Source organism: Macaca nemestrina, chromosome 1 (genome assembly GCF_043159975.1).
Source record: "Macaca nemestrina isolate mMacNem1 chromosome 1, mMacNem.hap1, whole genome shotgun sequence".
NCBI classification, from domain to species: Eukaryota; Metazoa; Chordata; class Mammalia; order Primates; family Cercopithecidae; genus Macaca; species Macaca nemestrina.
Window position 1 is genome coordinate 154120485 of NC_092125.1, and position 14504 is coordinate 154134988.

Consider the following 14504-nt stretch of genomic DNA (forward strand, 5'->3'; position numbering starts at 1 on the left):
TACCAGAAGCAACTCTGAGGTGTGACAGTCAAAGAAACCTTCCAGACATTACCAGAAAGACCTTCCACCCCTCAGGGAGCCAAAATTGCCCCCAGTTAAGAATCACTGGACTAAAGGATAAGCCTAATGCTAACTAACAGCGACCATGGAAGACTCCAATCACATATCCTTCTGGCATTTTTTTTTTCTATAATTTATTATTCTGCAAAGTTGAAGCCTCCTTATTGAGCTCATTCAAAGCCATGGAACTCAAAATACTGTCAGTTGCAAACCACGTATTCACTCAGTTTTGCTGGTTGCCTTCTCTGTCGACAGTCCTCTCAAAACAATGAGCCCACAGACCCTTCCTTGATACTTATACTTGATTCCCTGTTTTATGCTTTAGCTCTATATGTTCTTCTGCTTTTGATTTTTCACCTTGTTCATAATTAGGCTGGGAAAACTTTCATTCAACCATCACTTCCATGGAGACTCACAGGCACATATGCAGATAGTTCTTGTAATAGTGAACACTAAATTTGCACTCCATACTCTCCAAGGTTATTTCTAAAGGCTCTAGATCTCTTACAGGTATAGTTGTACGACTTAATCAATGGGCATTCGCATATGGCCCCAACTGGACTATCTTATTCACCTTTGGCTCTGCCCGAATGGCTGCAAAGAAATTAGATTAATTTCTTTAGATGAAACAGGTTCTAAAATTCTCCAGCTTATAAGACAGAACATATGCATTAAAAAGTAAGGTGCCACACGTGGTGACTCACACCTGTAATCCTAGAATTTTGGGGGCCAAGGCAGGAGAACCCCTTGAGCCCAGGAGTTCAAGACTAGCCTGAGCAATGTAGTAAGATCATGCCCAGCTAATCTGTATTTGTTTATTAATATTTTGTAGTCCCAACTGCTTGGAGGCTGAGGTGGGAAGATTGTCTGAGCCAGAGAAGTCACACCACTGTACTCCAGGCTGGGTGAAAGAGCAAGATCTTTTCTCCAAAAAAAATTATAAAATAAAGAAATAAAAAATAAGAAGAGAAATTTTTTTTTTCTGGTAAATAAAAGATGTGAAAGTAGAACCATGCAGGAGATCTATAAATAGTAATTCTTGGCCGGGGTGGTGGCTCACGCCTGTGGTCTCAGCACTTTGGGAGGCTGAGGCAGGTGGATCACCAGGTCAGGAGTTTAAGAATAGCCTGGCCAGGATAGTGAAACCCCATCTCTACTAAAAATCCAAAAAATTAGCTGGGCATACTGGCAGGCGCCTGTAATCCCAGCTACTCGGGAGGCTGAGGCAGAGAACTGCTTGAACCTGGGAGTTGGAGGTTGCAGTGAGCCCAGATCACGGTACTGCATTCCAGCCTGAGCGAAAGAATGAGAAACCATTTCAAAAAAAAAAAAAAAAAAAAAGGTAGTAATTCTTCCTGACCTCAGCAGGCTTTGCACTAAAAGGGTATCAGAAACACTTGGGATAATGTCTCCGGAACATCCACTCACTTATTTATTCAGCAAATATTTATTGGACATATGCTATGTGATAGATAGCATTCTAGGAATTGAAAATACAGAGTTGAAAACAAAAAAGAAAGACAAAGTTCTTGACTTTACAGAACTTAAATCCTCTAAAGAGAGTCATATATAAAATTTGCCAGCATATAAATAAATAACGAACCCCACCAAAACCCGTGAGTGGAGCTGGAAACATGCTGTTTGTATTTTAGATAGCGTAACCTTGGAGGGAGTTTTTGAAGAGGCAACAACTGAACTGAATCTCGATGTTGAGAAGCAGGTAGCCACGTGAAGATCTGAAAAAAGACCATATCAGGAAAACAGAACTACAATGCAAAATCCCTGATGTGTTTTCAATGTGGCTGGAGACTAGTAAATGAGGGACAGAGTAATAAGAAATGAGCTTGATGAGGCAGACAGGAGCCAGACCATGTGAGAAATTTGGGATTTATTCTGATTTCAATGAAAAGACATTAGAGGATTTTAAATATGTGATTGATAGAATTAGAACCACATTTTGAAACAGTTAATTTAGTTATGACTGATTTTCCAGAGATGAACTCACACACACACACACACACACACACACACACACACACAGAAGCTACATTTCTGTGTCCTTTCCTGACACATTTGTCCCCACTGAAATATTTGAGCAGCTGGTGTCATTCAGAAATCTCCTGTGTTCCCAACAGAGGTAGATCCTTGTTTGCAGAATCAGAATATCATGTCAACGTTGACTTTCCTGGATGAGACACTAGTTAAGCTATATTTGAAATCTCTTACATGCACCTGAATATGTTGTGAAAAAAAAATATGAGAAACTGGTTGACTTTTGTACCATAAAATTGAGGAGAAATAGATAAGAACAGCAAATTGGACCACAGTTCCTTAGCTGGTTTTACAGTCTAGTATTAGCAGTTTTGTCTTTTCTTTCTGTCAATAAAACAGTCTAGATATCTTGTTAGTATCAATTAGCTTTTCATTTCAAAGCACTGTATTTTTTAGGTAAAACAAATGCGCATAGCTAACAACACTTTATTTCTATTTTTGAAAATTTATAATATACAGAAAAGTGTCTAGCACTTCAATTCTTACAAATATTGTCAGACTAGGTATCCTGAAAATCATCCTAATACAAAATCTCTAATAATGATGATATATTTTAAGTGTATAGCTGAGCTCATATGACGACAAAGGTCGAAACCAAAAAGGGAGATCAAAACCAAGTAATACCATCATTGATGCTATGGCTGAACTAATCCTGGCAATCCAGAGCTAGAATTGTATTAGACATGAGGAAAGGATGTAAGTTTTGGCTCCTGCAATTTAGATTTGGATCAGATTCAAGCATGAATTTCAAACAGTTTAATGACAACACCATCAGAGACGATGTTCAGAAAAACCAAGCAGTCCAGCAAAAGAGATAATAAGGAAACAAATCTGTTTTGACCTTTGCTCTGAGTAGGAAAAAATGATTTGTTTGCAAATCTGTAATATCAAATCTGCCTTCATAGGAGTTTGGGGTCTAAGTCTTTGAGAAAACACACATACAATGGCATACACAGCAGTCCATGATCAGGAAATTACCATAAAGCCTTCTTTGATAGTTAGTCCCCATGAACCAGGGATATACAGTAAAAGCAAAGCATATCTCTTCTCGGGTCTCATTGAAGGACTTCAGAGAAAGCCCAATAAATACAAGTTTATAATCCAAATTGATATCTAGCTTATCTACTATTTTTTGGAATGTATCAATAAAGTGAAAAAAGAGAGACTATAATGGGGAAGCAAAAAAAGAAAGAAAAATAAGAAAGAAAAAAAGGAAGGAAGGAAGGGAAGGAAGAAAGGAGGAAGGAAGGGAGAGAGGGAGGGAGGAAAGAAGGAAGGAAGGAAGGAGGGAGGGAGGGAGGGAGGGAGGGAGGGAGGGAGAGAGGGAGGGAGGGAAAGACAGCAGGAGTTTATATTCAGACAGCTCATAGTAATATTGAAGAACTTCAGTGACAATGAGAAAACATTAAACTAGAGCATTAATAAGAAAAATTTGACAGAATTTATCAAAATTTAAATTGTACACACTTCTTTGTCTAAAAATAGTACCATCCTCAATTTTCTCTTTTTCTTATTGCACTTTTTTTTCTTTATAGCACTTATCAGCAGGCATATTATTTAAGCATAAACTTGTTTACTGAGTTTTGAAACCACTAAAATCTCAATTCCATGTTTGTTTATTTGTTTATTATTTTATTTCTGTTTCCATAGTACGTGGCACCTAGTATATTTTCGCAGTACAAATCTGTGTTGGAAATAGGTAGATGATAGATATACATAAGCATATATACATACATAAGCATATATGCACGTTTGTAAATATATATGTAACATATAGCCATACAACATATACTCACAACTATACTTCATATATTGGTAAGTATATAATATATAATATTCATAATATATGCAGTATATATTTTTAAATTTTTATTTTTATTTCAGTAGCTTTTGGGGAACAGGTGGTGTTTGGTTAGTGATTATTTCTGAGATTTTGGTGCACTCATCACATCAGCAGTGTACCCTGTAGCCAGTATGTAGTCCTTTATCCCTCACACACTTGCCAACCTTTATCCTTGAGTCCCCAAAGCCCATTATATTAGTCTTATTCCTTTGAATCCTCATAGCTTAGCTCCCACTTATAAGTGAGAACATAAATATTTGGTTTTCCATTCCTGAGTTACTTCTCTTAGGATCTCCAGCTCCATCCAAGTTGCTGCAAAATACATTATTTTGTTTCTTTTTATGACTGAGTAGTACCCCATGATGTATACATACCACATTTTCTTTATCCATTCATTGGTTGATGGTCACTTAAGTTGGTTCCGTATCTTATCAGTTATAAATTGTGCTAAATGCAGTATAGTTTTATACCACAAGTATTAAAAATATTTTAATCTAATATTTTTGCTACAGATGAATGTAGAATAACATACCTGTCTACAAATGGGAATTAAAGCATTGTGGTCATACTATTTTACCTGACACATTAGCTGGGTGTGGTGGCACACTCCTGTAATCCCAGCTACTCGGAAGGCTGAGGAAGGAGAATCACTTGAACCTGTGAGGCGGAGGTTGCAGTGAGCCAATATTGCACCATTGCACTGGACAACAAGAGTGAAATTTCGTCTAAAAAAATAAAAAATAAAAATTGATTCAAGATAACGCTGTCTGGGTAGAGACACGGGATCTGAAATTTATGGATGTTTTTCAGATACCTATCTTTGTAAACTTTGAGAACCACCATTCTATTAAAAATATGGAAGTTTTAATCCAGATTAGGGAAATGTCATATTTTTGTACCAAATGGAGCCTTCCTTGTGGTTCTTCAATGAAGTATCAGTTATCTCTAACTAAATATCTGCTACTATCAAAATATCCCAGTTTTCAAAAAATCCCCAGGGTTAATCCTTCACTTCAGTCCTGAGGCTCTAGGTTTCCAAATTTAAGTCCTTACTGTCAGCTCTGACAGTAAGGAGTGGCCTCAATGCTGAGTCTTAGACAATGAGAAGTCCTCTTAAAGTTCTGCATACTCTCAGCTGAAAAGTTCCAACATTAAACTTTATTTTCTCTAGACATTATCTTCATTTGAGTTCTTAGTACTATTGCTTACTACTTTTTAAAACACCTTGACATTTTGATCTAACTTATTATCATCATCTAGCCTTCTGTGATCACTTTTTCCTCCCTTCTCATAGACAAAAAAGGTTAAGAAAAGAAAAAAGTCTCATTCTTTTGATTTGTGTGCATTTTATATAAAACCCTGAGTTATATTCCTCAAAATGGAAAAAGAGAAAAAGGTGAACAGATTAGTATTTGAGCCCATGGCAATATCTTCTCTTTATTAACAGACTAATTAACTGAACAAATATTTCTTGAGTGTCCATGATTTGTCAGGTTCTGTGCTAGGTGTTGGGACACAACAGTGAATACGTCAAACCAAAGCTTCACCTTCAGGTGGTGGACATTCTTGGGAAGAAGAACGAACACATCAACCCTGAACGTGGTTCTCCCTGTCCACCTTGTGATAAGGCAGCTTCTCGGGAATGGCTTTGTTTTCATTGCTGTGTCTCCTAAGACTCTTGTGTTAGCTGCTTCTCTCTAAATTAAAAGCCGATAAACCAAAAAATGGGCATATATTAAATTAAATAGCATGTTCTTCTCTTAGAAAACAGCTTTATATTTCTCTTTTAGACATTTCCATTTTTTTAATTGTAGTAAAATATACATCACATAAAATTAACCATCTTAACTATTTTTTAAATGCACAGTTCCGTAGTGCTAAGATGATTCTCTTTGTAGTGTGACCAATCTCAGCATTTTGTTCAACGTCATTTTATTATAATGTAGATGAGAATACAAAAATCTATTCCTTGCCAGGGCCATGTGGAGTTTGCATGTTCCCTCCATGTCTGCATGGGTTTTTTTTCTCAGGTACTCTGGGTTCCTCTCACATCCCAAAGCTATGAACATTAGGTTCATTGGTGCATCTACGTGGTCTCAGCGTGAGTGAGTGTGGGTGTGTGTAATAGTGCACCCTAGGAGGCAATGGCCTCCTGTCAAGAGCGCGTTCCTGCCTTGGTCTCCGAGCCTCGGGGACTCATGATACCGAACTGAACCCATGACACTGAACTGAAATAAGTGGGTAAATAATGACCTTACTTGTTTGTACTAATGTCTTAAATGCATGTATAGCCCACATTTCATTCCAGTGTTTAATGTGAGAAGTGTTTGGGGACTTTATTGAGAAGTTTCATAATATTTCTGTGACCAGAAATATGCTGTAGGAAAGTCACCCCTTGTTTATATCTGTTAGCCCGTAGTAAAATTAGTTTCATTATCTTGTTTTGTGCCAAGTCACAGTTTCCAAGAACAATCTACGATGGTAAGTGAGGACTTACTGTGCAAGGGTTCCAACCTCTTTCTCTCCTTTTCAACATGTTATTTTCTATTTTATTGTTAGTAGTCATTCTGAGTATGAGGTAGCCTTCTCAATTTTTTATATATAGGTCTAAATACATATTAAACATACAATTAGTTCGAACAATATATTGAACATATTTCAATTATCTTTTACCTAGCTGTCCTTTTGCTTCGGGGAAGCTTTCATCTCAGTTTGCTGGACTGTGTCCTTCTCCGTCATTTTCATCACAGCTTAAACGAAAGACTCTCCTGAAGAGACCTTTCCTGCTTGGTGTAATATACAACAATTACTATTTAAACATCACCTTATCTTAATTATCTGCATAGCACTGACCTACTGTCAGAGTTTTGTTTATGTAAGTACTAGTGTGTATGAATTTTGTTTGCCTAGTTCAAATTTATTTTTAACTTAAAAACTATTACATTTAGATTTAAACTTAAATCCTCAATTACAATGTAAAATCATGAATGCAAAGGCTATGTGTCTTTTATTTATTGCCATATCCTCAGGGTCAAATGTTTGATAAATATTTTTTGAATTTGATTAATTATACCAGGGAGAAAATTTGAATAAATGGAGAGAAAACATTCCGATAATAGTATCAAAGTTTACACTTTGCTTTTGTAGTCATAGCTTTCGTACTTGAGGTTTTAAAATGGCACCATAGTTATTCTACAATTCCCAAAAAATTAAATCTCTAGATGCAGAAAAATAAAGGCCACAGTGAAAGTAATGGGTCATGTCCACTTTTAATAGAAATTATTTAATGTGTCCACCCCGTGATGGTTTTTATCTCTCTTTATAGTTAGAAAATACATAGAGTGTTACAATAAAGTAAGAAATGATTTAAATTGTCGAGTTAAAGGCTAGCTTTTTACTCTGCGAGTCTTTATTTTGTCACAATGACACAACATAAAGTTCAAAGCATATAATGGGGTGAGAAGAAGAAAGTCTTCCAAATACCTGAAAGGCATATCTTTCAATTTAATTCACCTGTCAGCCCAGGCAATGGTGAGTGAACCAATTATTGGCAGTCTTGTACCATAGTTACTTTCAGATTCTTACTCTCTTCCTGTCTACATAGAATAAGTCACCAAATCAGTCTCCACTCCGTCTCCTTGGAATTCTTTTTGAGATTTTTATAGTAAAAATCTCGATCAGAACAAAGTGGTGTGTCACTTTTCTCCCCTTTTGATAAGGAAGGATATTTAATCTTTGTAGCATTGAAAAATAAGCTTTTTAGCTTAAATACTTTATCAATTTTATTATAAATGAGAGGCAATCTACCTATGCTTGTATCATTCATCATAATGAAATAATCATCTCATTTATCTTACTTCATAAGACAGAAAGCAAGCAAGCAAAGAAGAAAGAACAAAAGAGGCTGAGAGGTTTACAGGAAACGAATTATTTTTCTGAGTCAGCCATTTTTCTTTCTCTGTGTGGGATAATGTGTTTGCTCTTTCTACTGTCTACCACAGCACCTGACATGGGCAAGCTCAAGTAGAGGCTCAGCTCATTAAAGATGTGTGCATCGAACATGTCCAAAGGTAGATACAACCAGAAGTGAGACTTGAGTGTTAAAGGGTAATTTTCTTTTTTTTTTTCTTTTTTTTTGAGACGGAGTCTCGCTCTGTCGCCCAAGCTGGAGTGCAGTGGCTGGATCTCAGCTCACTGCAAGCTCCGCCGCCCGAGTTTACGCCATTCTCCTGCCTCAGCCTCCCGAGTAGCTGGGACTACAGGCGCCTGCCACCTCGCCCGGCTAGTTTTTTTTTTATTTTTTAGTAGAGACGGGGTTTCACTGTGTTAGCCAGGATGGTCTTGATCTCCTGACCTCGTGATCCGCCCGTCTCGGCCTCCCAAAGTGCTGGGATTACAGGCTTGAGCCACCGCGCCCGGACTAAAGGGTAATTTTCGAACAAGGTAAGAGTCATGACTTTCATACCGATATAAAAATAATCAAATATTAAAGATATTTAAATAACTCACTAATGAGGCAACTGGTGAGGTGTTATAACCAGTTCAAAGGAGACTCCAAGGACAGACACACTTATAGACAGGAGTACTAAAATGAGTGTACAAATGGAGACAAGGATGGTAGTTCCTGGGGTGAGGGTTTCTTCTCTCCACTGGCCAGTATTCATTTGCATATACACATACACACACTATTTTGCATGGCTATCAGTTATATATAACTTTCAGAGTTGTAAAATGGCTACCATATAATTAGGATCAGATAAGCCAGAAAGGTGTGCTATAGACATTGCACCAATGTTTTTCTTCATAGATAAAATGTGTGTGTGTACTTTCCCTCGTCAGTACTACTCGCCCCTTTTTTGGTTCTTCTTTCTGCCCCTCTAATATTATCACCCCAGGAAACTATGTTCATAGAGAGTTATAAATTAAAGTGTCATAATTATCTGGGGGCAAAGAAACATTCTAATATGTGTTTATGAGAAGATTTGAAAGGGAAAATATTTTTAAGCAAAAATTATTCTTTTATTATGGTCTCATTTGGGTAACGGAAGAAATGCTCTGAGCTGAAGGCATTAACTTGCATTCCTCAATTCTTAATATATAAAAGTTTAGGTCTATAAGATAAAAAATAGTATTTCCCTTTACAGGTAAGGAAGTAGGAGTGTGAAAAAGGTTAAGAAACAGGTCATACACTAGTTGGTGGTAAACTCAGTTCCCCTGAGTTTACTTTTCCCTTTCTGTGAAAGAGATACATGCATGAGCACTGTTCCACAGGAGAATTCAGCCATGGTGATAATCGCTATGACTGCGATCCAGGAGGGAACAAGTGTTTATCTTGTACCTCACCCTGACTGGAAGCTTTCTTAGGGATGATGACATCAGGTGCAGACTAGGAGAGAGAAATAACAACTTTAAGCCTTATGGGAAGCTGACACAGCGTTCTTGCCAGTGTTACTTAAGATAATTCATAGAAAGTGCTTAGTATAGTGCTTGACACATAGTGAACATTCAACTGATATTAGTTAATATAGTGAAGATAATGAGTATCACCAGTATTGTAAAATATAATGAGAAAGAACACTATGCTGAAACTTTTTTCACAGGTTTCCCAATTTTTACATGACCTGGTGTGGCACCTTCAGGATGTGAGGCAGGGTATGGACTACATATCTTCACCTTACTCTAATCATGTTTTGCTTCTTATATTATATGGTTTAATTGTGCACTTCCTACACATGGAAGTCTACAGGTTGGCTGATTGCACACAAAGGAGGGCTTTGAATGTCCCTGGAAACACGTCAGAATTTCCCCAGAGAGGTTGTGATAGTCAGCCGGAAGTCAGATGTTTCCAGTGATCAGTGATGTCACACTCTCCTACCTGGTGAATAGGAACCTTCTTTCAGTAACCTCATCAGGGCATGGAGCAAGAGCAATGATGAAAACACACATAATCATTGTCTAATTCGACCATAAATACAGATCATCCATTCTGCCAAAGAATATCTATTCTGATTGCTATGAATGATACTGAAAATTAGTTTCTTAACAGAGAGTTATAAACTGTCAGAGGCACAATCCATCTGTAGCATTCAGCAGGAAAAACAAAAACAAAAACAAAACATATATATGCTTGTTTTTAACTTGTTATAATCAGAACCCCAAAGACCAGAGCTATTGAAATTAATAGGTCCGAACTTTCTACCGAGTCTACAAAATGGGCTTTAACCAAAAAGGAGATTTCTATATTCCTATGAAAATAAGAAAACAACAACACTTCAAAAGCGTTTTTGTTGTTGTTGTTGTTGTTCAAATATAAAGGAACGCTATGACCTATTCTGTTGTTAGGTTCTCCCACTTCTTTTCTTCTTTTTAATGAAATGTTACTCTGATTCTAATGTCATGCCGAAATTGGGTCCACTGAGGTATAAAATTCCGACCTCTCTTTGCTTGAGCTCTAAAGAAAAAAGCAGATATTTTAGTTCGTTCTTCAAACTTGTAAATGACACAACCACAAGCAAAAAATATCATTTATCCATTTGACAAAACTTTTCATTGTTCTTATGGAGAAAATACAAATTTCTCTTTCCTAGGATGATCCTGATAGATGCAGGAGGCAGATAAGCGAGGGTCTCGGGAGAATCTCTGATCCGCCCCGCAAGGGTTCCCATTAGATGCTCTTGTGCGGATAAGGGAACCTGCCCAGGACCTTGTTTCTGAGCGCCCACAAAGGGCTGGAGGCCCGCCAGCCCGTTGGGAGAGTTGGTGGAGGCACCGGGAATTCTCACCTAGTATAGCAGGGAGGAGCCTGGACGCTTCAGCTGTGTGTGGTCGCCTAGTATTCAATCTGTGAGGCGGGAGCCTGTTGGCCCGTTCCACTCTCTTTACCTTTCAATATTTCCGGGTGCCTGCCTAATTTTTCCGGGTCGTGTGACAAGAACCCGGATTTTAGCTGAACTAAGGAACAAAAAAAATCCTGCATCATTATCTCAAATCTTGCTAGATTTCCTTATGAATTTGCTCGCTGTGTCAAAAAGTCATTTTCATGATGCTCTTTGAAAGTATCAATTTTCCAGACCTCACTATTCCCATATATTGAAATTCGTTTCAATATAGATAACATAATTTTTTTTAGAAATAATATTTACAACATTAATTTTTCTTTAGTCCCATGAATAGTTATTACACAATTATACTGTGTTAGACAAAATATGGTCTCATTAATCCTAAGAGATTTTTATTTTAAATTAAATAAAAACACCTCTTCTTATCTGGTGTCTCCCCGCTGCCCAAACAAGGTAATAGGGAAATATTTTGTAGGGTAAGCTACATTGGGAGATTAAAGGAAAAGATTAAAATGAGAGCACAAACATCCAATCAGAGCACAAAGAGCTTTCTGAAGCATAAACATGATCTCATCTACTTAAGGACAGAGAAGCTTCAATAAATAAGATGAGGAAGATCGTTTGTGGAATACAAGCAGAGGAAACAAGACATCTTATACACTGAGTAGATCCAGAAAGATTATGAAGTTCGTTTCCAATACCACACCCACCACGCATGTGGGATTGGTTGGTGAGAAAGAAAAGGAAAGCTTTCAGAATAAGATAATCTTGTGCAACCAACAAACAGAAAGTTTAAAAATAAAAATAAAAAGTCAACTATGAGAGTACAAACTTCTTAAAAGCAGAAATGATTTCGGAAACAAAAAATAATTATTCGTGGTTATATTATGTTGCTGGTCCAAGGATAATGAAAGCTCCTTAATTGAAATATATATAAAGAAATGTTTATAGCAGATGTTGCTTTATTCGATCATCATATGTACCTCTACTCCCTACTCCTTAGAACAGAAACCAATTTTATTTTTTCCTGAGAGAATTAGGATGAGGTGTAGAGATGAAAAAGATTATATACTTTTCTGTCATTATGATAAACTTTGTAATTAAACTTAATTAAAGCTCATTAGCCACCAAGAGAGAATAAGAAATAAGTTTACAAAATACAAACTTTTCTTTAGACATATTTTAGAACCAAAGGACATATTTTCATTAAAAACTAATCTGCTTTATCAAGTTAATAGAAATGTCCTTAAAAATAATGTTGCATTGTTTGTGAAAATGCCATAAGGTATTAAACAAAGCTGTTCATCATCTGAAATTACCCAAGAATTACAAAAAGCACTAAACAAAAAACAACATTTTTATCTTCTTAAAACAATGTTTTTTTCTTGCTGATTTCCATGATATGCAGTAAAATAAATGTCAAGCTCTTCGTTTTTTAACTTCATTTAAGTACATTAACATTAATGTTTGACAAATTGTACAAGTGTATCTACTGTGTAAACATTGTGCTAATCAATATACAGAATATTTCTGTCATCCCAAAAATTTCCCTCATGCCTCTTCTCAATCCAAATGACTCCTATTCCTCTCTCCAAGCAAACATTGATTTGATTTCCATCACTTTAAATTAATTGTACTTGTTTAGTAATTCATATAATGAAATTTACAGTAGATAATCTTATGTATCTGGCTACTTTCACTTGGAATGTTTTTGTGATTCTTCCATGTTGCTGTATATCTTGGTAACTGATATAATTTCATAGATAAGTAGTGACCCATTATATGAACATACTAAAGTTTATCCATACTACAGTTTATCTTGTTGACATGTGAGTTCCTTTTTCCCCAAACCTCTATGAACATTTGTATACAAGGTTTTTTTTTTTAAATGGATAAATGTGTTTCTTTCTCTTGGGTAAATAACTACTTGTATAATTTCTTGGTCCTATGGTATGTGTAGGTTGAACTTTATAAACTACAGCTAAACAACTCTTCAGAGTAGGCAAAATTTTATACTGCCTTCAACAATGAGTTTCATTAATTCAGTTTTGGCAGCACTTAATAGTGATTGAACACTGTTCATCTTTTTGATTATTCCAGTGGATATGTAGTGGGATCTCACTGTGATTTGAATTTACTAAATTCGTTGAACATATTGCATATGCTTACCAGTCATCCATATATCTTCTTTCGTGAAGTATTTTCTTAATCTTTGGCTTATTGTTCATTGTATTTTTTGTCTTCTTATTTTTAAATTTTTATACTTCTTTGTTTATTCTAAATATAAAAATACTGAGATATACGTACTGAAAAATTCTCTCCCAGAAAGTAACTTACTATCAGTTTCTTAGTGACGTTTGTTGAAGAGAAAAAAAAAGGTTAATATATCTATTTTTTGTCTTTGCTACTTTTCTCTATTGCTTATCTATTCTCTATTTCATTGCTTTATGATCTTCTTTAATACCTTCATTCTACTTATTTTGATTTATTTTTCTTTTGCTAGCTTCCAATATTGAGAATTAAAATCATTGATGTGAAATTTTTCTTTATTTTAATATAAGCATTCAAAGTCACAAACTTCCCCCAAGCTCTGCTTATCTTCATCACACAAATTTTGATACTTTTTGCTTTTATTTCTATTCAATGCTGAAATATTTTCTAATTTCCCTTCTAATTATTTATAAATGTGTTGGTTTATTTTTAACTATTTAGAAATGTTTAGATTTTTTTTATTTGTATTTCCCTTTTATTGTATAAATTACCAACAAAATCCTGACCTGGGAATCAAAAATTTAATATAACCTCAGTTTAACACCATTAAATAAGCTAAATCACAGAGTAATACTGGGATGTTACCCAAATTAATAAAGTAGGCAAATGGCCAAGTATTACATTCCCTATTTCAAAAAAGAGGCATTAAGCATTCATGTCATAAGTTTATTGACAAACATATCTAGTATGCCATGAGTTAGAGTTTGATCCATTTCCAGAGGCTGTATCTCTTAAAATGCTCCTCATATCTGTTAAATGGACGAACTGAAACATCCTTATGATTTAAGCAGTTGGTGTCTTACTATAAGGAAGGGTGCAGCAAATGCAGATCCAAAGTACAAACACATCTTAACTAGCAACGCCCACTTGTTTTCACTGAAAATGGCAAATTCTTCCCAGGGCCCTCCTCACAGTGGCTCCTACGGACCACAGAGGTTGTGAACCTCCGGATGCTGTGGCCCAACATAGCGCTGCTGGAAGCTCTGCGACAGGCGCAGAGACCGAGGACGGATGAAATGGCGGCACCTCACCAAGACCTTGTTTTGACGACCTAGATATTTTTAAGTAATTGATTTTATATTTAATTCCTGGATAGTATATTCTGTATGATTTCTATCTTTTAAAATTCACTAAAGCCTTTTACACTTCAAGGAAAAGATATTTTAAGTGGCTTTATCATTACCAAAATCACCATTAATCTCAAACTTTTCTGTGAATATTCTCTTCAGCTTTGTTCCCTGACGTTTTGTTCTTCTCTAATGATGCACTTGTCTATAGATCCCTCTCAAATGGTAGCTGTTTTCTCTTTCAAATCTCTCAGAACATGTTTTCTGGAGATAGGGTATATTTCTTTCATACTCCATGTTGCCACTTCCAGATCATTTTCCTCATGTATTAAAAAAAAAAAAAGTCTCTGTTTGCAATGTCATTATAGACCA

General features: G+C 36.0%; 2 long non-coding RNA genes and 1 pseudogene across 3 annotated transcripts; all 3 read right to left on the minus strand.

The window, feature by feature from the left end:
* Positions 1-1391: 1391 nt before the first annotated feature.
* On the minus strand, positions 1392-4657 carry LOC105482705 (uncharacterized). Its single transcript, XR_987792.2, has 3 exons — positions 4533-4657; positions 3580-3796; positions 1392-2292 (listed from the first exon to the last, which is right to left on the minus strand). It is a non-coding gene; the product is annotated as an uncharacterized lncRNA (long non-coding RNA).
* A 1970-nt stretch (positions 4658-6627) lies between these two features.
* LOC105482703 (uncharacterized) lies at positions 6628-10886 on the minus strand. Of its 2 annotated transcripts, none has more exons than XR_987791.2 (3): positions 10738-10886; positions 10283-10406; positions 6628-6738 (listed from the first exon to the last, which is right to left on the minus strand). It is a non-coding gene; the product is annotated as an uncharacterized lncRNA (long non-coding RNA). The 2 variants fall into 2 exon arrangements; XR_987790.3 differs by lacking the exon at positions 6628-6738 and adding an exon at positions 6974-7551.
* A 2716-nt stretch (positions 10887-13602) lies between these two features.
* Positions 13603-14059, minus strand: LOC112426879 (cytochrome c oxidase subunit 7C, mitochondrial-like; annotated as a pseudogene).
* Positions 14060-14504: the final 445 nt, after the last annotated feature.